Below are 26,217 nucleotides of genomic sequence, written 5' to 3' on the forward strand. Positions count from 1 at the left end.
AGCTATCATCTGTATGGATACAGCACTATTACAGTACCATTGACCATATTAATTATGTTGGGACTTTTACTCCCATGACTTATTCATTCCATAACTGGAACTCTGTATCTACCACTTCCCTTTGCCCCTTTTGCCCTACCTCCACCCCTTCTCCTCTGACATCTGTCAGTTTATTGTCCATATTTATAAATCTGACTCTGTTTTTATAAAAAAATATTTTTGTTTGTTTGTTTATGTATTTATGTGTTTATTTGAAAGAAAGAGAAAGAAAGGGAAAGTGAGAGGGAGGGGAAAATCTGAATCAGGTTCTGAGCTGAGTGCAGAGACCAACCTGAGGCCTGATCCCACACCCACAAGGTCATCACCTGAGCTGAAACCAAGAGTTGGGTGCTCATTGAGCCACCATGGGCCTCCAATTCTGCTTTTATTGTTTATTCATTTGTTGTGTTTTTTTAAAAATCCACTTATGAGTAAAATCATATGGCATTTGACATATTTTACTTAGCATAATATTCTCTAGACCTATCCATGTTGTTGCAAATGACAAGATTTCATTCTTTATGGGTCATTAATATTTCACTGGGTATACATGCCACTTCTTTCTTTTCATTATTGAGTATTTATTGGTTGTTTTGAGGACTAATACAAAAATTTCAATTTGTACACAATTCTTAACATATTTACTGAAAATCTAAAAAAAATCAGTTGTTAAGTCATTTTAGTAAACTTCTGCCTTAAAATTTGGAGACAAATTTTCATTAACAATATATCAACTAAAAATATCTTCAAATGTTGATACACTCTTATGTTGTTGAGTCCAATTAATTAATAATTAATATAATATAGAGTATATACTCAAATTTTCAACCTTGTACACCACATTAATAAAGTTACTAGGAAAACTGGATCACCATGACCAAGATGTTACATAGCGTACAAATTTCAGCCAGGGAAAGTAAAGATCAAGGAGTAAAACAATTCCACCAAAATAACATGGGAACAGAAGTAATTTAAAATGTTCAAGATATATTAAATGCACAACTGACTTCAAATTGCCATTTAATATGATTTGTATTACAGGATATAAATACTAACTCATCTGTGAAATGATAAGCTGACACTCAAGACAATCAAAGCCTCCCATATCCAATATACTGCTATTTTCTGGTTGTAACAAAAAAAATAAACAACCAGAAAGTTATTTCACCTTTTAAAAAATTATACCTATGTAGTGAAAAGAAGGGCCATCTGTACCCCCAAAGTTTATAGCAGCAATGGTCATGGTCGCCAAACTGTGGAAAGAACCAAGATGCCCTTCAATGGATGAATGGATAAGGAAGATGTGGTCCATATACACTATGGAGTATTATGCCTCCATCAGAAGGGATTAATACCCAACTTTTGTAGCAACATGGATGGGACTGGAAGAGATTATGCTGAGTGAAATAAGTCAAGCAGAGAAAGTCAATTATCATATGGTTTCACTTATTTGTGGAGCATAACAAATAGCATGGACGACAAGGGGAGATGGAGAGGAGAAGGGAGTTGAGGGAAATTGGAAGGGGAGGTAAACCATGAGAGACAATGGACTGAAAAACAATCTGAGGGTTTTGAAGGGGTGGGGGGGGAGAGGTTGGGGGAACCAGGTGGTGGGTATTAGAGAGGACATGGATTGCATTGAGCACTGGGTGTGGTGCAAAAACAATGAATACTGTTACACTGAAAAGAAATTTTTAAAAAAGTGAAATAAAATATTCAAAAAAAATTATACCTAAAATAAGGCATAAAGGTGGATTCTCTCCTTCTCAAAAATTTTTCTAGAGCTAATAAGAAACTTGCATTTACAAAACAGTTGATAAAAATATTCCTCTGGATTGTACAAGAGAGAAGACAAAGACCACTGATGAGACATAGTATATGATATTCATCAGACTTGCCTTCTTTCTCTCCTGCTTCATTAGAGGCTATAATCTCCTCCCCTTCAGTTTCTCATTTTCCTGCAAGTAAGTCTTCTTTCATTTCTTGGTTAGCCACTTCAGCCTGTTTTCCCTCTGGTCCCCCATCCCCCTTTGTTTCCACTTTCTTTGTTGCCTAAAGATTTATTCCTTCCTGCCACATTCTCTGACTTCTTTGTTTCCACTTTTGCAGGAGCACATTTGACTAACAACTTCACCAATCTCCTCTTGAGCTCCTTCTTCACCACCCCTTCAGTGGAGCTGAACTTTCTCTTGGGCATAATGGCAATAGGGCTGGCACATGCTGGGTGCCTGAGGTCCGTGGGGTACTTAGAGCTGTCATGAAGCTGGGCTCTATACTATTTCTTCTTTATCTTTTCAACTGTGGATGAACACTTAGGTTGTTTCTATATCTTAACTATTGTAAATAATGCTACAATAAACTTGGGGTTTATATATGTTTTTGCATTAAGTTTTTGTATTTGGGACATAAATACCCAATAGTGGCATTATTGGATCATATGGTATTTTTATTTTTTAAAAATTTTTGAGGAATTTCCATAGTATTTTCCACAACAGCTATACCAATTTACATTCCCACCAAGAATACACAAGGGTTATTTTTTCTCCACATTTTCATCAACACTTAGTATTATAATTTTGACTTTAGCCATTCTAATTCATGTGAGGTGCTATCTCATCTATCTCATTGTGGGTTTTTTTGTTTTCTTTTCTTTTATAATTTTTATTTTTTATAAACATATATTTTTATCCCCAGGGGTACAGGTCTGTGAATCACCAGGTTTACACACTTCACAGCACTCACCAAAGCACATACCCTCCCCAATGTCCATAATCCCACCCCCTTCTCCCAAACCCCCTTCCCCCAGCAACCCTCAGTTTGTTTTGTGAGATTAAGAGTCACTTGTGGTTTGTCTCCCTCCCAATCCCATCTTGCTTCATTGATTCATCTCCTACCCACTTAAGCCCCCATGTTGCATCACCACTTCCTCATATCAGGGAGATCATATGATAGTTGTCTTTCTCTGCTTGACTTATTTTGCTAAGCATGATACGCTCTAGTTCCATCCATGTTGTCGCAAATGGCAAGATTTCATTTCTTTTGATGGCTGCATAGTATTCCATTGTGTATATACACCACATCTTCTTAATCCATTCATCTGTTGATGGACATCTAGGTTCTTTCCATAGTTTGGCTATTGTGGGCATTGCTGCTATAAACACTCATTGTGGTTTTGATTTGCATTTCCCTGATGACAATGACTGACGTGGATAAACTTTTCATGTGTCAGGTAGTCATCTGTATGTCTTCTTTAGAAAAATGTCTATTCAGGACCTTTTCCCTTTTTAATCAGATTGTTTAGTTATTTTGGTCTTGAGTTGTATGAGTTCTTTATATATTATGGAGACTGACCCCTTGTAGGATATATCATTTGCACATACCTTCTACCATTAAGTTTTCTTTTTGTTTTGTTGATGGTTTGCTGTACAAAACTTTTTATTTTGATATAGTTATAATAATTAAATTTTGCTTTTGTTTCCCTTTCCTTAGGAGATCTATATTTAGAAAAAATGTTGCTTTGGTTATTGTCAGAGAAATTATTGCCAGTGCTCTCTTTTAGGATTTTTATAGTTTCAGGTGTCACATTTAGGTCTTTAATCCATTTTGAATTTATTTCTGTGTATGGCGTTAGAAAGTAGTGCACTCTAATTATTTTATATGTAGTTGTTAAGTTTTCCAAACACTGTTTGATGAAAAGACCTTTTTATCATTCTATAATCTTGTTTCCTTTGCTAGATTAATTGACCATATAACTATGGATTTATTTCTACTGTAAGGCGTTCTCCAGTTTCTTCTATGCTTTTTTCAAACTGAGCTAGTATCTTTATAATTCTTGATCTAAACTCTAGTTCAGACATTTTACTTATATCTATATTGCTCATTTATTTATTTTTTAAAAATTCCTGGTGGTATTACCTCCTGTCCTTTTGGGGTGAATTTTTCTGTCTAGTCATTTTGCCCAGAAAAGGAAGGAGGAAAGAACAAGAAAGAAAGAAAGAAAGAAAGAAAGAAAGAAAGAAAGAAAGAAAGAAAGAAAGAAAGAAAGAAAAGAAAAACCCAGCTGTGACAACAACAACAGCAACTTCAGGAAGTGTTTCTGGTGTATGCTGTGTACACTCTGTTGTGTTTTGGCTGTTCTTTCCCACTGTTCCTTCTTCTACAGAGTTCATTCTTGCTTGTAGTGGGGAATGTTTGTACCTTTAAGTACATGCACTTCGATATGTTTGTCAAGATAAAGCCATGAAGAAAGAAGAAAAAATTAAAAGAAACACAAACAAACAAAAACCAAAAAGTCTGATCCAAAACAAGAGAAAAGAAAAAGGAACCAAAATGTGAAGAAACAGATAGACAAACAATAAACTATAAGCCCGAGTCTAAAAAAATAAGAAAGACAAAAAAAAAAAGAGTAAGGAACGAAGAGAAAAAGAAACTAAGTACCCTCATCTGAAAAATAAGAGAAGGTAACAAACAAAACAACATATGAAAAAAACACTATATGCCTGATAAAAAAGATAGAGAAAATAATATATATAGTCTAATATATTATTATATATTTATATATTATCCTTATATTTTATATATAATGTTTATTTTATATAATAAAAGATAATGAATAAATATTAGAAATAGAAATTTTTTAATTAAAATATTTTTAAATATCAAGAAGAGAGAACAAAAAAAAAAAAAAGAAACAAGCCTGTCCTATTTCCACAGGAAGCTGTTATTTTAGAGCTTTCTTTAATCGGTAGATTTGGTGCATGTGGGGGTTTGTTTTTCTGAGGGAGAGTCCTGCTAGGGTGGTTCAGAAGCTGACTTGCCCCTGAAAAGATGCTTGAACCAGGTGCAAGGGGGATGGGGTTTAGTGTAGTGGATGCCAGCCTCCACTGGAGGCTCTGGGTTTCTCTCTGAATTCCAACACTGCTGTTGGGTGGGTCGGGGGACAGAAAGGGGTGTTGGAGGAGGAAGAACATGGCATCACCCTACCCTCTTGTCCCTAGGGAGCAGAACTCCCAGCCACCATTGTTCAGGGGGTCCTATTAAAAAAGTGTGAGCAACCAATGTACTATATGGTGGCTAACTGATTATCATCATCATCAACATAAAAATTTAAAAAAATTGAAACTACCAAAAAAAAAAAAAAAAAAGGTGAACAACCACCTGTGTTCAAGGGTTTTGTCAGTCCCCTCCCCTTAACCTTTCTGTGTGCCGGCCGTTGGCATATCCAGACCCACAGATCTCCTGAATTTTATCTCTGGCAGATGGCTGGGATTGCAAACACCAAGTTTTAAATGGTCTGGCAAGTTGGGGATCCACTCCCGTATCCTGGAGGAGATGTTGGTGTATACACAGTGCGTATACAGAGGATAGAGTTTATTGTTAAGCTCAGTGAAAAGCTGGAAATAGGTTATTGACCATCTGCCTGTGATTCAGTCCCCTACCCTATTCTGTCCCAGAAAAGCTGTCACAGTGACACACACAGAGAGGTTAAAGCTTTTTGTGGCTCACATGAAGAAAAGATGTTAAGAGGTTTTCTTACCTCTGCGCACACCTCTGACTCTGCTGTTGAACACTGCTCAATTGCTCTCAGCTGGACTTTTGTCTTTGGAGAAGCAAAATACACTTTTTCAAATGCCATCCAGGAAGAGGAGTAATCTCTACCTGTGTGACTCAGGGGATCCCCTAACCACAGCTAACTGTATTGTCCCTACCCTCCTGGACTCTTTCCCACTTTATTCTTGTTCCTGACTTTGCTCCACAAAAAGGATTCCCTTCCCTTCATGGCCACATGACTTTCCTCACCTCCAATTCAGGGCTCAGAACCTCACATTGGCCACATTCTCTCCCTCCAATTATGCAGATTATTTCCTCAATCCTCAGATCATTTTCCCAGTTGTTCAAAATAGTTGAATGTTGATCTAGCTATATTTGAAGGATGAGGCAAGTTCAGGGTCCCTCTACTATACCACCATCTTAACTCTTCTATTATGCCACTTCTTTATCCATTAAACAGTCAGTGTAAATTTCAGCACTTTCCATAATTTGATCTTTCATCCATTTAAAATTTATTTTTGTGTATAGTGAAAGAAAGTTGTCAAGTTTCATTTTTATGCATGTTGCTGTCCAGTTTTCCCAACATCATTTGTTGATGAGACTGCCTTTCTTCCATTGGATATTCTTTCCTGCTTTGTGGAAGGTTTATTGACCATATAATTGTGGGCCCATTTCTGGGTTCTCTGTTATTTTTTTTTAATTCAATTAATTAACCTATACTGTATTATTTGTTTCAGGGACACAAGTCGGTGATTCATCATTCTTATATAATATCCAGTGCTCATTACAACACATATCCTCCTCAATCTCCATTATCCAGGTACCCCATCCCCTACTCCTCTCCCAGTAACCCTGGGAGTCTCCTATGGTTTGTCTCCCTCTTTGGTTTCATCTTGTTTCATATTTTTTCCTCTCACCCTTTATGATCCTCTGCCTTGTTTCTTAAATTCCATGTATTAGTAAGATCATATGATAATTATATTTCTCTGACTTATTTTGCTTAGCACAATACCCTGTAGTTCCATCCACATCATTGCAAATGGCAGCATCTCATTTTTTTAATGGCTGAATAATATTGATACATATACGTCACATCTTCTTTATCCATTCATCCACAGATAGATTAGTTGACATAGAGTTAAGGGTCCATTTCCAGTTTCACTATTCTGTTCCCTGGATCTATGGGTCTGTTTTTGTGCTAGTACTATACTATCATGATGAATACAGTTTTGTAATAGAGTTTGAAGTCCAGAACTGTGATGCCTCCAGCTGTGTTTTACTTTTTCAGGATTGCTTTGGCTACTCAGGGTCTTTCGTGCTTCCATACAAGTTTTAGGATTGTTTCTTCTAGGTCTGTGAAAAATGCACTTAGTATTTTGATAGGAGTTATACTAAATATGTACAATGCTTTGGGTGCTATAGACATTTTAAAAATATTTGTTTGTCCAATCCACGAGTACGGAATTTTTCCTCATTTCTTTGTGTCATCCTCTATTTCCTTCATAAGTGTTCTACAGTTTTCAGAGTACAGATCCTTCACCTCTTTGGTGAGGCTTATTCCTAGATATCTTATAGATTTGGTGCAATTATAAATGGGATTGATTCCTTGATTTATTTTTCTGCTGCTTCATTTTTGGTATATAGAAATGCAACAAATTTCTGTATCTTGATTTTGTATCCTACAACTTTGCTGAATTTATGTGTGAGTTCTAATAATTTCTTGATGCAGTCTTTTGGATCTTCTACATAGAGTATCATGTCTGCAAATAGTAAAAGTTTGGCTTCTTCCTTGCCCATTTAGATGACTTTTACTTATATTTTGCTTTGTTTTGTTTTCTTATTGCTGAGACTAAGACTTTCAGTACTATGTTAAACAGTAGTGGAGACAGTAAATATTTCTGCCTTGTGCCAGACCATAGAGTTAAAGCTCTCAGTTTTTCCCCACTGAGAATCATCTCAGTTGTGGATCTCTCATATATGGCTTTATGATGTCAGGTTATGTTCCCTCTATCCCTACTTTGTTGGAGGAAGGTTTTTTTTTTTTTTCCCAAGAATCAGTCAAATGATATTATTTTCTATATCTATTGAGAGAATCATATGGCTCTTATCTTTTCTTTTGTTGATGTGGTATACCATGTTGATTGATTTGTGAATATTGAACCAACCCCTGCAGCCCCAGAGGGGAAAAAAATCCTACTTGATTATGCTAAATAATGCTTTTATGTACATTGGATTCAATTTTATAGTAGTTTGCTAAGGATTTTTGAAAGTTTGCCTAAGGGCTTATTCATTTTATTAATTTTTAAAGAAATAGCTCCTAGATTAATTAATCCATTTTACCAGTTGTTTGTTTGTTTGTTTGAAAGAATTAATAAAATTGATAAGCCCTTAGCCAGAATTATTAGAAAGAAAATAGAATGGACCCAAATAAATAAAATAATGATTGGGAGAAAAGAGAACAGAACCAATAAATCCCACTTGTGGGGCACTAGGTGGCTAAATTGGCTAAACATCTGCCTTTGACTCAGGGTCCTGGGATTGAGCCCTGCATCCAGCTTCCTGTTCAGCGGGGAGAATGCTTCTCCCTCTCCTTCTGTCTGCTCCTCCCCTGCTTGTGATCTATCTCTGCCAAATAAATAAATAAAATATTTAAAAAATAAGTCCCACTTGATCATGATGAACAATTTTTTAATGTACTGTTGGATTTGATTTTCTAGAATTTTTTGAGAACTTTTGCAAGTCTAGCTAGGGGTTTACTGATTTCATTAATTTTCAAAGAACCAGGTCATAGTTTCATTGATCTGTTCTGCCAATCTATTGCTGTTGTTTCTTCTTTGAAAGAATTAAGAAACTTGATAGTCTCCTAAGCATACTTATGAAAAATAGAGAAGATCTAAATAAATAAAGTCATAAATGAGAGAGTAGAGATCACAACAAACATGATGGAAATAGAAACAAGTAAAGACATATTATGAAAATTATATGCCAACAAATCTGACAATGTGGAAGAAAAGGATAAATTTCTAAAAACATGTAAATATCAAAACTGAAACAGAAGGAAATACAAAACTTAAACAGACTGATATCAGCAAAGAAATTGAATCAGTAATCAGAAATCTCCCCCCCCAAAAAACCCAACAAAACAAAACAAATGTTTAGGGCCACAGGGTTTCACAGAAGAATTTTACCAAATATTTAAATAAGAATTTATATTTACTTTTCTCAAACTATTCCAACAAATTGAAATGGAAGGAAAATTTCCAAACTTGTTCTCTGAAACCAGCATTATCCTGATTCCTAACCCAGACAAAGACCCCACTAAAAAATATAAGTATACGCCAATATCCCTTCTGAACATGGTTGTAAAATTTCTCAAAAAAATACTAACAAACTGAACCCAACAGTATGCTAATAGAATCATTCATCATGATCAAGTGGGATTTTTTCCTGAGATGCCAGGGCAGTTCAATATCTGCAAATCAATCAACTTGTTGCACTACATTAATAAAAGAAAGGTTAAGAAACGTATGAACTTTTCAATAGATGAAGAAAAAGTAGTTGACAATGTATAACATCCATTCATGATAAAAATCCTCAACATAGTAGGTTTAGAGGGAACATACTTCAACATAATAAAGGCCATATATGAAAAACTCAAAACAAAGTCCATCCTTAATGGGGATAAACTGAGACCTTTTCTTCTATGGTCAGGAACAAGACAGGAAAAATGTACACTCTCACCACTGTAATTTAACATAGTACTGGAAGTCCTAGTATCAGCAATCAGACAACACAAAGTAATAAAAGGCATCCAATTAGGCAAGGAAAAAAAATCTACTTTCACTATTTGAAAATGATATGACACTCCATATAAACAACTTGAAAGACTCCAACCAAAAATTGCTAGAACTGATACAGTAATTCAATAAATTATCACGATACAAAACCAGCCTACTGAAATCTCTTGCATTGCTAATTATTGTCCCAATAATTAAGGAGCAGAAAAAGAAACCAAAAAATATACCTTTCATTTATTTATTTTAATTTCTTCTTTTTAATTAATTAATTGATTTTCAGAAAAACAGTATTCATTATTTTTTCACCAGACCCAGTGCTCCATGCAATCTGTGCCCTCTATAATACCCACCACCTGGTACCCCAACCTCCCTCCCCCCCGCCACTTCAAACCCTTCAGATTGTTTTTCAGAGTCCATAGTCTCTCATGATTCACCTCCCCTTCCAATTTACCCCAACTCCCTTCACCTCTCTAACACAACCTTGTCCTCCAGGATATTTGTTATGCTCCACAAATAAGTGAAACCATATGATAATTGACTCTCTCTGCTTGACTTATTTCACTCAGCATAATCTCTTCCAGTCCTGTCCATGTTGCTACAAAAGTTGGGTATTCATCCTTTCTGATGGAGGCATAATACTCCATAGTGTATATAGACCACATCTTCCTTATCCATTCGTCCAGTGAAGGGCATCTTGGTTCTTTCCATAGTTTGGTGACTGTGGCCATTGCTGCTATAAACATTGTGGTAAAGATGGCCCTTCTTTTCACTACATCTGTATCTTTGGGGTAAATACCCAGTAGTGCAATTGCAGGGTCATAGGGAAGTTCTATTTTTAATTACTTGAGGAATCTCCACACCGTTCTCCAAAGAGGCTGCACCAACTTGCATTCCCACCAACAGTATAGGAGGATTCCCCTTTCTCCACATCCTCTCCAACACATGTTGTTTCCTGTTTTGTTAATTTTGGCCATTCTAACTGGTATAAGGTGATTTCTCAATGTGGTTTTAATTTGAATCTCCCTGAGGGCTAGTGACGATGAACATTTTTTCATGTGTCTGATAGCCATTTGTATGTCTTGATTGAAGTGTCTGTCCATATCTTCTGCCCATTGTTTGATATGTTTGCCTATTTCATGTGTGTTCAGTTTGAGGAGTTCATTATAGATCCAGGATATTAACCTTTTGTCTGTACTGTCATTTTCAAATATATTCTCCCATTCCGTGGGTGGCCTCTTTGTTTTCTTGACTGTTTCCTTTGTTGTGCAGAAGGTTTTGATTTTGATGAAGTCCCAAAAGTTTATTTTCGCTTTTGATTCCTTTGCCTTTGGAGACATATCTTGAAAGAAGTTGCTGTGGCTGATATCGAAGAGATTACTGCCTATGTTCTCCTCTAGGATTCTGATAGATTCCTGTCTCATGTTAAGGTCTTTTATACATTTTGAGGTTATCTTTGTGTACGGTGTAAGAAAATGGTCGAGTTTCATTCTTCTACTTATAGCTGCCCACTTTTCCCAGCACCATTTACTGAAGAGACTGTCTTTTTTCCACTGTATGTTTTTCCTGTTTTGTCTAAGATTAATTGACCATAGAGTTGAGGATCCATATCTGGGCTCTCTACTCTGTTCCACTGGTCTATGTGTCTGTTTATATGCCAGTACCATGCTGTCTTGGTGATCACAGCTTTGTAATAAAGCTTGAAATCAGGTAACGTGATGCCACCAGCATTATTTTTGTTTTTCAACATTTCCTTAGCGATTCTGGGTCTCTTCTGATTCCATACAAATTTTAGGATTATTTACTCCAGCTCTTTGAAGAATACTGGAGGAATTTTGATTGGAATGGCATTAAAAGTATAGATTGCTCTAGGCAGTATAGACATTTTAACAATGTTTATTCTTCCGATCCAAGAGCATGGAATGGTCTTCCATATTTTGTGTTTTCAATTTCTTTCATGAGTGTTCTGTAGTTCCTCAAGTACAGATCCTTTACCTCTTTTCTTAGGTTTATTTCCAAGTATCTTATGCTTCTTGGTGCTTTAGTAAATGGAATAGATTCTCTAAGTTCCCTTTCTGTATTTTCATTGTTAGTGTATAAGAAAGCCACTGATTTCTGCACATTGACTAGGTATCCTGCCACGTTGCTGAATTACTGTATGAGTTCTAGTAGTTTGGGGGTAGAGTTTTTTGGGTTTTCCAGATAAAGGTTCATGTTATCTGTGAAGGGAGAGAATTTGACTTCTTCATTGCCAATTTGGATACCTTTTATTTCTCTTTGTTGTCTGATTGCAGTTGCTAGGACTTCTAATACTATGTTGAACAAGAGTGGTGAAAGTGGGCATCCTTGTCTTGTTCCTGATCTCAACGGGAAGTCTGCAAGCTTTTTCCCATTGAGGATGATATTTGCTGTGGGTCTTTCATAGATAGATTTGATGAGGTTCAGGAATGTTCCCTCTATCCCTATACTTTGAAGTGGTTTTTTTTTTAATTTTTTATTTATTTATGTATTTATTTTTTCATTTATTTATTTTCAGCATAACAGTATCATTATTTTTTCACCACACCCAGTGCTCCGAGCAATCTGTGTCTTCTATAATACCCACCACCTGGTACCCCGACCTCCCACACCCCTGCCACTTCAAACCCCTCAGATTGTTTTTCAGAGTCCATAGTCCCTCATGATTCACCTCCTTCCAATTTACCCCACCCCCTTCTCTCTAACTCCCCATGTCCTCCATGCTTTTTGTTATGCTCCACAAATAAGTGAAACCATATAATAATTGACTCTCTGCTTGACTTATTTCACTCAGCATAATCTCTTCCACTCCTGTTCATGTTGCTACAAAAGTTGGGTATTTATCCTTTCTGATGGAGGCATAATACTCCATAGTGCATATGGACCACATCTTCCTTATCCATTCATCTGTTGAAGGGCATCTTGTTTCTTTCCACAGTTTGGTGTCCGTGGCCATTGCTGCTATAAACATTGGGGTACAGATGGCCCTTCTTTTCACTACATCTGTATCTTTGTGGTAAATACCCAGTAGTATGGCAGGGACATAGGGAAGATCTAATTTTAATTTCTTGAGGAATCTCCACACTGTTCTCCAAAGAGGCTGCACCAACTTGCATTCCGACCAAGAGTATAGGAGGGTTCCCCTTACTCCACATCCTCTCCAACACATGCTGCCTTGCTAATTTTGGCCATTCTAACTGGTTTAAGGTGATATCTCAACGTAGTTTTCTTTTTAATTTTTTTATTTTTTATAAACATATATTTTTATCCCCAGGGGTACAGGTCTGTGAATCGCCAGGTTTACACACTTCACAGCACTCACCAAAGCAAATACCCTCCCCAATGTCCATAACCCGATCCCCCTACTTCCAACCCCCCTCGTCCCAGCAACCCTCAGTTTGTTTTGTGAGCTTAAGAGTCATTTATGGTTTGGCTCCCTCCTAATCCCATCTTGTTTCATTTATTCTTCTCCTACCTACCTAAGCCCCCATGTTGCATCAGCACCTCCTCATATCAGGGAGATCATATGATAATTGTCTTTCTTCAAGTGACTTATTTTGCTAAGCATGATACGCTCCAGTTCCATACATGTTGTTGCAAATGGCAAGGTTTCATTTCTTTTGATGGCTGCATAGTATTCCATTGTGTATATATACTACATCTTCTTGATCCATTCATCTGTTGATAGACATCTAGGTTCTGTCCATAGTTTGGCTATTGTGGACATTGCTGCTATAAACATTCGGGTGCACATGCCCCTTCGGATCACTACGTTTGTATCTTTAGCGTAAATACCCAGTAGTGCAATTGCTGGGTCATAGGGCAGTTTTATATTCAACATTATGAGGAACCTCCATGCTGTTCTCCAGAGTGGTTGCACCAGCTTGCATTCCCACCAACAGTGTAGGAGGGTTCCCCTTTCTCCGCATCCTTGCCAGCATCTGTCATTTCCTGACTTGTTAATTTTAGCCATTCTGACTGGTGAGAGGTGATATCTCATTGTGGATTTGATTTGTATTTCCCTGATGCCGAGTGATATGGGGCAATTTTTCATGTGTCTGTTGGCCATCTGAATGTCTTATTTGCAGAAATGTCTGTTCATGTCCTCTGCCCATTTCTTGATTGGATTATTTTTCTTTAGGTGTTGAGTTTTCTAAGTTCTTTATAAATTTTGGACACTAGTCCTTTATCTGATATGTCGTTTGCAAATATCTTCTCCCATTCTGTCAGTTGTCTTTTGATTTTGTTAACTGTTTCCTTTGCTGTGCAAAAGCTTTTGATCTTGATGAAATCCCAATAGTTCATTTTTGCCCTTCCTTCCCTTGCCTTTGGTGATGTTCCTAGGAGGATGTTGCTGCGGCTGAGATCGAAGAGGTTGCTGCCTGTGTTCTTCTCAAGGATTTTGATGGATTCCTTTCGCACATTGAGGCCCTTCATCCATTTTCAGTCTATTTTTATGTGTGGTGTAAGGAAATGGTCCAATTTCATTTTTCTGCATGAGTCAGTCCAATTTTCCCAGCACCATTTATTGAAGAGGCTGTCTTTTTTCCATTGGACATTCTTTCCTGCTTTGTCGAAGATTAGTTGACCATAAAGTTGAGGGTCTATGTCTGGGTTCTCTATTCTGTTCCATTGATCTATGTGTCTGTTTTCATGCCAGTACCATGCTGTCTTGATGATGACAGCTTTGTAATAGAGCTTGAAGTCTGGAATTGTGATGCTACCAACGTTGGCTTTCTTTTTCAATATCCCTTTAGCTATTCGAGGTCTTTTCTGGTTCCCTATAAATTTTAGAATTATTTGTTCCATTTCTTTGAAAAAGATGGATGGTATTTTGATAGGAATTGCATTAAATGTGTAGATTGTTTTAGGTAGCATAGACATTTTCACAATATTTATTCTTCCAATCCAGGAGCATGGAACATTTTTCCATTTATTTCTGTCTTCCTCAATTTCTTTCATGAGTACTTTATAGTTTTCTGAGTATAGATTCTGTGCCTCTTTGATTCGGTTTATTCCTAGGTATCTTATGGTTTTGTGTGCAATTGTAAATGGGACTAACTCCTTAATTTCTCTTTCTTCTATCTCTTTGTTGGTGTAGAGAATTGCAACTGATTTCTGAGCATTGATTTTATATCCTGACACTTTACTGAATTCCTTTACAAGTTCTAGCAGTTTTGGAGTGGAGTCTTTTGGGTTTTCCACATATAGTATCATATCATTTGAGAAGAGTGATAGTTTGACTTCTTATTTGCAGATTTGGATGCCTTTAATTTCCTTTTGTTGTCTGATTGCTGAGGCTAGGACTTCTAGTAATATATTGAATAGCAGTGGTGATAATGGACATCCCTGCCGTGTTCCTGACCTTAGCGGAAAAGCTTTCAGTTTTTCTCCATTGAGAATGATATTTTTGGTGGGTTTTTCATAGTGGCTTTGATGATATTGAGGTATGTGCCCTCTATCCCTACACTTTGAAGAGTTTTGATCAGGAAGGGATGCTGTACTTTATCAATTGCTTTTTCAGCATCTATTGAGAGTATCATATGGTTCTTGTTCTTTCTTTTATTGATGTGTTGTATCACATTGACTGATTTGCGGATGTTGAACCAACCTTGCAGCCCTGGAATAAATCCCACTTGGTCGTGGTGAATAATCCTTTTAATGTGCTGTTGAATCCTATTGGCTAGTATTTTGGTGAGAATTTTCGCATCTGTGTTCATCAAGGATATCGGTCTATAGCTCTCTTTTTTGATGGGATCCTTGTCTGGTTTTGGAATCAAGGTGATGCTGGCCTCATAAAATGGGTTTGGAAGTTTTCCTTCCATTTCTATTTTTTGGAACAGTTTCAGGAGAATAAGAATTAGTTCTTCTTTAAATGTTTGGTAGAATTCCCCCGGGAAGCCGTCTGGCCCTGGGCTTTTGTTTGTTTGGAGATTTTTAATGACTGTTTCAATCTCCTTACTGGTTATGGGTCTGTTCAGGCTTTCTATTTCTTCCTGGTTCAGTTGTGGCAGTTTATATGTTTCTAGGAATGCATCCATTAATTCCATATTTTCAAATTTGTTGGCGTAGAGTTGCTCATAGTATGTTCTTATAATAGTTTGTATTTCTTTGGTGTTAGTTGTGATCTCACCTCTTTCATTCATGACTTCATTTATTTGGGTCCTTTCTCTATTCTTTTTGATAAGTCGGGCCAGAGGTTTATCAATTTTATTAATTCTTTCAAAGAACCAGCTCCTAGTTTCATTGATTTGTTCTGTTGGTTTTTTTGTTTCTATTTCATTGATTTCTGCTCTGATCTTCATGATTTCTCTTCTCCTGCTGGGCTTAGGGTTTCTTTCTTGTTCTTTCTCCAGCTCCTTTAGATGTAGGGTTAGGTTGTTTACTTGAGACCTTTCTTGTTTCTTGAGAAGATCTTGTACCGCTATATATTTTCCTCTCAGGACTGCCATTGATGTGTCCCAAAGATTTTGAACCGTTGTATTTTCATTATCATTTGTTTCCATGAGTTTTTTCAATTCTTCTTTAATTTCCCAGTTGACCCATTCATTCTATAGAAGGATGTTGTTTAGTCTACATGTGTTTGGGTTCTTTCCAACCTTCCTCTTGTGGTTTAGTTCTAGCTTCCGAGCACTGTTGTCTGAAAATATGCAGGGAATGATCCCAATATTTTGATACCAGTTGAGTCCTGATTTAGGACCGAGGATGTGATCTATTCTGGAGAATGTTCCATGTGCCCTAGAGAAGAATGTGTATTCTGTTGCTTTGGGATGAAATGTTCTGAGTATATCTTTGATGTCCATCTGGTCCAGTGTGTTGTTTAAGGCCTTTATTTCCTTGCTGATCTTTTGCTTGGATGATCTGTCCATTTCAGTGAGGGGAGTGTTAAAGTCCCCTACTATTATTGTATTATTGTTGATGTGTTTCTTTGATTTTGTTATTAATTGGTTTATACAGTTGGCTACTCCCACGTTAGGGGCATAGATATTTAAAATTGTTAGATCTTCTTGTTGGACAGACCCTTTGAGTATGATATAGTGTCCTTCCTCATCTCTTATTATAGTCTTTGGCTTAAAATCTAATTGATCTGATATAAGGATTGCCACTCCTGCTTTCTTCTGATGTCCATTAGCATGGTAAATTCTTTTCCACCCCCTCACTTTAAATCTGGAGGTGTCTTTGGGCTTAAAATGAGTTTCTTGGAGGCAACATATAGATGGGTTTTTTTTCTTTATCCATTCTGATACCCTGTGTCTTTTGATTGAAGCATTTAGCCCATTAATATTCAGGGTAACTATTGAGAGATATGAATTTAGTGCCATTGTATTGCCTGTAAGGTGACTGTTACTGTATATGGTCTCTCTTCCTTTCTGATCTACCACTTGTAGGCTCTCTCTTTGCTTAGAGGACCCTTTCAATATTTCCTGTGGAGCTGGTTTGGTGTTTGCAAATTCTTTCAGATTTTATTTGTCCTGGTAGCTTTTTATCTCTCCTTCTATTTTCAATGATAGCCTAGCTGGATATAGTATTCTTGGCTGCATGTTTTTCTCGTTTAGTGCTCTGAAAATATCATGCCAGCTCTTTCTGGCCTGGCAGGTCTCTGTGGATAAGTCAGCTGCCAATCTAATATTTTTACCATTGTATGTTACAGACTTCTTTTCCTGGGCTGCTTTCAGGATTTTCTCTTTGTCACTAAGACTTGTAAATTTTACTATAATGTGACGGGGTGTGGGCCTATTCTTTTTGATTTTGAGGGGTGTTCTCTGAACCTCCTGAGTTTTGATGCTCGTTCTCTTTGCCATATTGGGGAAATTCTCCCCAATAATTCTCTCCAGTATACCTTCTGCTCCCCTCTCTCTTTCTTCTTCTTCTGGAATCCCAATTATTCTAATGTTGTTTCGTCTTATGGTGTCACTTATCTCTCGAATTCTCCCCTCGTGGTCCAGTAGCTGTTTGTCCCTCTTTTGCTCAGCTTCTTTATTCTCTGTCATTTTGGTCTTCTATATCACTAATTCTTTCTTCTAGCTCATTTATCCTAGCAGTTAGAGCCTCCATTTTTGATTGCACCTCATTAATAGCATTTTTTATTTCAACTTGGTTAGATTTTAGTTCTTTTATTTCTCCAGAACAGTCTTTTATATCTATCAAGAGGGTTTCTCTAGTATCTTCCATGCCTTTTTCAAGCCTGGCTAGAACCTTGAGAATTGTCATTCTGAACTCTAGATCTGACATATTACCAATGTCTGTATTGATTAGGTCCTTAGGCTTCGGTACTGCCTCTTGTTCTTTTTTTGTGGTGAATTTTTCCGCCTTGTCATTTTGTCCAGCTAAGAGTATATGAAGGAGCAAATAAAATACTAAAAGGGTGGCAACAACCCCAGGAAAATATGCTTTAACCAAATCAGTAGAGATCGCAAATCGTGAGGGGGAAGAACGGGGATAAAAAGAGGTTTAAAAAGAAAGAAAGAAAAGGAAAAAAAAATTAAAAAAAGAAAATGAATAGAAAAGTATAAAAAAGAAATATATATATATTAGATCCACTAGTTAAAAAGAAAATGGTAAAAGTTTAAAAAAATTTTAGCAGAAGAATAGAATAAAAATGAAAAAGAAAAAAATTAAATTAACTGCAAGACTAAAAAATCACAGGGAGAAAGCCATGAGTTCCGTGCTTTGCTTTCTCCTCCTCTGGAATTCTGCTGCTCTCCTTGGTATTGAAACTGCACTCCTTGGTAGGTGAACTTGGTCTAGGCTGGATTTCTTGTTGATCTTCTGGGGGAGGGCCTGTTGTTGCGATTCTCATGTGTCTTTGCCCCAGGCGGAATTGCACCGCCCTTACCAGGGGCTGGACTGAGTAATCTGCTCAGGTTTGCTTTCAGGAGCTGTTGTTCCCTGAGAGCTTTCCGTAGAGTTCCAGAGGACAGGAATACAAATGGCAGCCTCCTGGTCTCCATCCAGGAAGAGCCAAGAGCCTGGGGCCTCACTCTTCAGTGCGCCCTCAGAGAACAGCGTCCAATGACTCCCTTCTGCCTGACTTCCGGCCCCGCTCTGGGCTCACCGAGCCTGCAACTGGATCAAGGTAACACCGAGCTGTGAGGTTACTGTAGGCTCTGTCTCTGTAGCCGGCTTTCCGTTCCAATACCCGCAAGCTCTGCAACACTCAGACACCCCCGATCCTTCTGTGACCCTGCGGGAACTGAGGCCACGCTGACCCTGCATGGGCTTCACCCCGGTTTAGCCTCTGGAGCGATGTCCCTCAGCGGAAAAGACTTTTAAAAGTTCTGATTTTGTGCTTCGTTGTTCTGCCACGTGCCAGGAGCCAGCACCTCCCCCCGGGGTCTATCTTCCCGTCGCTTTGGATTCACTGTTCCTCCATTCCTACCTTTCAGAAAGTGGTTGTTTTTCTCTTTCTAGAATTGCCGTTCTTCTTCTCTTCAATCTGACGATGGATTTGCAGGTGTTTGTAATCTTTAGATAAGCTATCTAGCTGATCTCCTGCTAGCTGAAGTAGTCTCAGCCTGCTACTTCTCCGACATCTTGACTCCTCCCACCGACCTCAACATAGTTTTAATTTGAATCTCCCTGATGGCTAGTGATGATGAACATTTTTTCATGTGTATGATAGCCATTTGTATGTCTTGATTGGAGAAGTATCTGTTCATATCTTCTGCCCATTTTTTGATATGATTGTCTGTTTTGTGTGCGTTGAGTTTGAGGAGTTCATTATACATCCTGGATATCAACCTTTTGTCTGTACTGTCATTTGCAAATATCTTCTCCCATTCCGTGGGTTTCCTCTTTGTTTTCTTGACTGCTTCCTTGGCTGTGCAGAAGCTTTGGATTTTGATGAAGTCCCAAAAGTTCATCTTCACTTTTGTTTCCTTTGCCTTTGGAGACATATCTTGAAAGAAGTTGCTGTGGTTGATATCGAAGAGATTACTGCCTATGTTCTCCTCTAGGATTCTGATGGATTCCTGTCCCACATTGAGGTCTTTTATCCATTTTGAGTTTATCTTTGTGTACGGTGTAAGAGAATGATCGAGTTTCATTCTTCTACATATAGCTGTCCAGTTTTCCCAGCACCATTTATTGAAGAGACTGTCTTTTTTCCACTGTATATTTTTTCCTGTTTTGTCGAAGATTATTTGGCCATAGAGTTGAGGGTCAATATCTGGGCTCTCTACTCTGTTCCACTGGTCTATGTGTCTGTTTTTATGCCAGTACCATGCTGTCTTGGTGATAACAGCTTTGTAGTAAAGCTTGAAATCAGGTGACGTGATGCCCCCAGTTTTATTTTTGATTTTCAACATTTCCTTAGCGATTTGGGTTCTCTTCTGATTCCATACAAATTTTGGATTATTTGCTCCAGCTCTTTGAAAAATACCAGTGGAATTTTGACCAGAATGGCATTAAAAGTATATATTGCTATAGGCAGTATAGACATTTTAACAATGTTTATTCTTCCGATCCAAGAGCATGGAATGGTCTTCCATCTTTTTGTGTCTTCTTCAGTTTCTTTCATGAGTGTTCTGTAGTTCTTCGAGTACAGATCCTTTACCTCTTTGTTTAGGTTTATTCCCAGGTATCTTATGGTTCTTGGTGCTATAGTAAATGGAATCGATTCTCTAATGTGCCTTTCTGTATTTTCATTGTTAGTGTATAAGAAAGCCACTGATTTCTGCACATTGACTTTGTTTCCTGCCACATTACTGAATTTCTGTATGAGTTCTAGCAACATATTAAAATTAATAAGGCGATAAGAATGATAAGCCCGAAAAGGAGATTTGGCCATAGCCTTCCTCCAAACCAGGAACTTAACCAATCACTAAGAGAGAAAGAAAGATCTTGTAGAGCCTTGATCTGGGTACTCCTATCTTTTATTAGTCCTGTGACATTCTTGTTTTAGTCTGGGATGTACACACAACATTCTGTTTGATAATTGCACATGTGCACCCTGGGCTGCTGTCAGGACATCTAAGGCCATCCTATTTTGTAGGACTGCCTTGCGTATTTGTGAGACTTTGGTATTAAGTAGGGAGATGCTATTTAGTGAATAACTAAGTGCCTTTTTTGTGTATTTATTAAGGGCTTCTACATGCCACATGACATCCTCTAGTCCCACAGATGGAGCAAAAATGGTTGCTAAGTGATCATCCCATTTAAAAACAGATCATGTCCATCTTTGTTTTAAATTGGGGAGATTAGCTGGAGTTGTAATGGTTTTAGTAATGCGCCCATGGATCCAGGCAAATCCTAAGGTACAGTGACCTATACACCCTGGAGGAAAAGTCAGGGCCACAGGTTAGTTCCACATATCCAGTGGGTTCCATTTGGTGCTGGCCATCTAATGTCAGGTCGCCTTACCCAATCAGTAGCAAACCAGTCAGTAGCCTGGAGTACTATTACCTGGGAACACATTTCTAGTGATAGCCATCCCAGATATCGTGTGTTATTTGCCCAAGTATCATATGTATGATTCTTTTGTTCCCAGCATAAAACTGCCTTTTGACTTAGCCTTCCAATCAGTGTGGGTATGAACCACAAATATGTATCCCAGATTTGATATACACCACCTGTAGTATAGCGATAAGGAGGGTTTTGTAACTTAGGCCCATATTTAATTGGGGAGTTATGGCTTGACAGCAATCCCCTTTCCTTCCAAATAGTTCCATGGGCAGGTAGTACCAGGAAGGTATATTTGGAGTCAGTGTTAATGTTTATTTTTAGGTTTTGGCAATTGCAAAGTGCTAGTGAGCACTACAGCATACATAGCTTTTCTTATTCTTTCTATGAAAAATATTGTCATCAGTAAACCAACTGTCATTCGTATTTTTAACAAGGGCATCTTAAATCTGTCCAAATAGTGTAAGCAAGATCAATGACCTCTGAACATTTTTGCTCTACAGAGAAAGAAGCACAATGGTCAGGTTCAGGCATATGGGTAACTAGGTTTAAAGTTTTACAAGTTTTAAGTATTATTTCTGGCATATCTGTAAGTATGGCCCAGTATTTAATAAGTTGGCCTATATCATCCATTGGTGGCCTTTGGCTTCTAAGACAAATCTGGACCTGATGTGAAGTCTTTACAGTCAGGGACTGTCCCATAGTAAGCTTTGAGGCTCTTTTATGAGGACTTGTACCTCAACAGAGATACCTTCTAGGATAAATATGACTAAGGGATGAAACCATTAAGAATCCCTTTGAGTGGTCCAGACTTAACAATATCCTGATTACAGAGAATCACTGGCAAGTGGGAGAAAACTTGTCAAGAGATAAGGGGAGTACCCCATGCATCATCCAATCCAAAAGTGGGGTCATCCATTATCTCCACAAGTCCATAGTTAATCCTATGGAGTGCAGTATGCTGGCTTTTAGGCAATTTCATTATTCCAGCCACACACAAGGTGATAGTTAAGTTACAAAATTGTAGGGGAATCAATCCCATTTACCAGTTGTTTAATCATGTGCCATGGGGTTCTGCTAATATCCCCACAAAATAATAAGATCAACTAAAGAAGGTATTGTGCAACTTCTCTGAAGTTTATCTCAAATTGTTTAGCTTAGGTAAATAAACATTTAAAGACGATCAAACCTAGATCGTCTTTATGGATCTAACATCCATAAAGGTGTGTTACTAAAACATAATTTTTCTCTCTAAAATAACCCTCATTTCCAGAGATAGCCAAATCAGGACTAATTCACTTGAGAAACAAGTCCAGTTTTAACAAACTTGGCCTATTATTTACATAAGCTCAGCAAGAACAGTTGAGTGTGATCATATAGATCTTTTAGAATCTGCTTTGCTGGAACTTTTTTTTTTTATTTTTTCAATTTATTTATTTTAAAAAAAAACAGTATTCATTATTTTTTCACCACACCCAGTGCTCCTTGCATCCGTGTCCTCTATAATACCCACCACCTGGTACCCCAACCTCCCACACCCCCGCCACTTCAAACCCCTCAGATTGTTTTTCAGAGTCCATAGTCACTCATGATTCACCTCCCCTTCCAATTTACCCCAACTCCCTTCTCCTCTCTAACACCCCTTGTCCTCCATGATATTTGTTATGCTCCATAAATAAGTGAAACCATATGATAATGGACTCTCTGCTTGACTTGTTTCACTCAGCATAATCTCTTCCAGTCCTGTCCATGTTGCTACAAAAGTTGGGTATTCATCCTTTCTGATGGAGGCATAATACTCCATAGTGTATATGGACCACATCTTCCTTATCCATTCGTCTGTTGAAGGGCATCTTGTTTCTTTCCATAGTTTGGTGACCGTGGCCATTGCTGCTATAAACATTGGGGTACAGATGGCCCTTCTTTTGCTGGAACTTCTTATAAGAAATCTCTAGGTTGAACTTTTAGTAGCCTCTCTGGGCCAGAAGCCAAGCCACGTACTTGCCATCAGGCATGCCTGCAATACCTGTCGATTTGGGCAAATTCTTCCTGAGGTTCCCCAAGTATCCTGCCAGGAAGTGACATTCTTTACTCACCTGGTGAGGTTGCTGGGAACTCTGTAAGCAAGGTATCAGGCCACCAGTTCCAAAGGCCTTTATGGCTCCAGGTTTCATAAAGCCAACCTTAGTTCCTTAAAGCTGTCTGGTCATATCTGAGTCTAAGCATGACATTCCAGTCAAAGCCTTGGTTAAAAAACAAAAACAAACAAACAAACAAAAAAACATGTTTCCGATGGTGTCCTGTTACAAGGAGAACAGATTCTTATTGAACTTAATGCAAATGACTGATTGCCATGGAAGAAAGAATACTTACTGAGATCTTTTGATTTTCAGAGGGTTCAGATAGAGAAAAGTTGAATGCTTTAATTTGTTTGCAAATCAATACTTTTACATCTCTGTAAGTTACAGATAACTTAAGAAAAAGTATCCCTAGTCTGGAAGAGCAAATATTAGAGAACCAGCAATGTCTAAAATAAGACAAAACATTAAGAGACACACACTATAATCTTTAAGTACATTTAGTCCCATGTTACTAAATCTGGTGAATGCAGATTTAGTTAGTTCTGGAAATTCTTACCCCACTCAGTTTTAGGATTTTCAAGTATATCAAATATCTGTATTTGTCCTGAAAGTACTTTATATGAATCTCCTTGAAGATAAAACTCATTTTACAAGAGAATTAAAACAATTATAAATGACAAAACTCAGAATGGATATGGTTAGAGCTGACCAGGAGTATTTACAATTTAGCTGGCAAGGAAATCAGGTTATTATTTCTGTGACACATAAAATTTCCATAATTACAATATCAAGTGATAATCTCTCAAAACATTAAAACTTTAGGAAATGCATAGAATCTCTAGAATAGTTCTAGCATTTTCCCAAATGTAACCCAAGGGTTATCATTTATTCAGTAGTACTTCATGAGTAACTTAGCATACCAAAGAAAAGCCTGAGTTAAAGTGATTTACAACTTAAATATTGTCAACATTTGCTAAAATCTTATAAAGTTTTAAAGCACATGCCAAAATATAATTAGGGATGTTAAACATGTGATAAAACAAAACATAGAAACTGGGTTTTCTGAGCAGGCAAAGAGAAAACAATTTACATTTTCATAACAGCAGATCAATTAATCTAAGAAAACTTGGTCCTTTTGAACAGAGACAATTTCAGTCTTATACCAATGCACCTTTAAAACCCATTCATTTCAATCTTCGTCCATCTTGACCATAGCTAAAATTCCTTTTCTGAAGATTTCCCTTCACAAACCTTCTACAACTTTCCTTTGCATTCAGGTTTTGTCCCAAGTCATTTCCTTCCAAACAACCATCTCATTTAGGACAAAATTACCTTCTCTTACCCTCAACAAAATGTATTCCCATTCCTTAAATCTTTCTTACATATCATCTACTTTCCTACATACAGAGTTGTTTCCCTTATTTCCATCAGTCTTAGTTACACTAAGCAGAATTCTATACTCTTGGAAATACATTTAGTTATTAACAAATTGTGAACTGTTACAACAGAATTCTTCAGATGGCAAATTTATGAATCAGTTAAGTGCAAAACATGTTTACCAACAGATTTAAATACTTAGTTTCTTTGCAGTAAGAAGTCAAAAGCACAAACCTACATCCAGTAATTAATGACTTAGCATTTTATCCTGTTTAGTTAAGACCTAGATGTCCCTAATTTTAAAACCATTTGTCATCCAACAAAAACTTTAAACTTTCAGGTTACCAAAGACTTTGAAAGTTACTTAAGCAACTACCCATTAAAACTTTGAGTCAGACAATTAACCATCAGTTTAGTCATTTCTTTGCTAACAGATTTTAACAAATAACACGAGCTTATTTGACCTTCAGTAAACTTTGAAGTTTCACATTTACTGCTGACTAACTTAAAAGACACGTCTTATCTTAATTAAACCAACAAACTTAACTTAGTTCCAATACTGATTTACATTCCACCTGGGCCCACTCCACTTTGAATGTTTACCTGAGACACAGATGGGAAGATCTGGAGTGGGGGGTGTTAGGTCCAGGGGCTGTTCTTCCTGCTCCTTGACAGTGAAGAGAGAAGGAGCCATAGTGCATGATCTAGAGGCTAGTCATGCAGGCTGTATGCATGTTGGTGCACAGAAACACGAGAAGGGAGACACAGAAGAAACAAAGTGCTGCCAGGAGGCAGAGAAAAGGATTCCTGGTTTTAGAGCTCATCAGCCCCAACAGAGGAGCAGAGGCCATGCTTTCCCACCAGCAAAGGGGGAGGGGTTAAACAGTCTAAGTCGGGCCAGAGAAGACAAGGTAACTTCCCTGAAACAAAGAGAGTTTTGGCAGCTGCTTGGGAATATTCCTTATGGTATCTGTCTCTAGTTAGACTAACCCCAGTTGGCTCCAGTTCTAGCCAGTAACACGGGAAGTGAGTGAGGGAGAAGCCCCCACATCTATTAGAAGAAACAGAGGGAAATAAAGCCAGAGTCCCCTTCGCTAGAAATGGCCCAACAACCTGGGTTTACTAACTGACTCATTTGGGCAAACACATTCCACAAAAGCCCCTTTAGTTCGGGGTCCTGGTGCAGATCAATGAAGGCCTTGGTATGAGCAATGAAGGTATCCTAGGTCCATCTGACCAGTTTCCTGCAGAGGAGATCTAACTGATAGATCCGACTGAGGCCATGCAGTGTTACAGGAGCTCAGTCCTTTCCTAAGTTTTGCAATCCAAATTATTTCCAGTAAGTTAAAAGGCACCCCAAGGTAGAGTCCTTGGGAACTGAAGAAGCCTACTGAGGCCATGCTCCCAGAAATGTAAAGAAGGTCCATTATCAAATCCCCTGACCTGGGTGGCGTCCCACACAGGGTATGTCAGAGGTTCCTGTGTGTCAAAAGCGACCAGAGGCGTCCCTCAAAATATTGCTATTGGTCACCATCCTGCCTTCCCTGGGAAGACATTTCTGCCATAAAAGGCCCTGGAGGGGTGCCGGCGTCCCTCCTCTTCCCCATCGCATCCTTGGCTGCTGATGGGTTCCGGGTGAATGGACCAAAATACTGTGCCATGCCATGCCATCTTATGTCCTGAAGACTGCATACTGTTTTGCCATTTTAACCCATGGAAATACTAGAAAAGTTTGGCAAGGGGAAATTACCCAATTTCATAGCTTTAGGTAGTCTGTAGAAGACACTGACAAGAAACAGTAAAGACTGTAATCCATCATGGTCTATGCGACATTCCAACACATGTGTTCCTTACAGACAACTTCCCTAGGAAACGGTCCCCGGTTGCGTTTTAATTCAATTGGGTACTGGTTTCTGCCAGCTCCCAGTGGAGATCTCTCGGCCAGAAGTGTTTAGACC

At 37.9% G+C, this 26,217-nt stretch overlaps 1 pseudogene; it reads right to left on the minus strand.

The window, feature by feature from the left end:
- Positions 1-1,074: 1,074 nt before the first annotated feature.
- Positions 1,075-26,217, minus strand: part of LOC106004068 — a 66,379-nt pseudogene continuing 41,236 nt past the window's right edge.

This window comes from Mustela putorius, unplaced genomic scaffold (genome assembly GCF_011764305.1).
Source record: "Mustela putorius furo isolate JIRA1106 unplaced genomic scaffold, ASM1176430v1.1 tig00000870_pilon_pilon_pilon, whole genome shotgun sequence".
Lineage (NCBI taxonomy): Eukaryota > Metazoa > Chordata > Mammalia > Carnivora > Mustelidae > Mustela > Mustela putorius.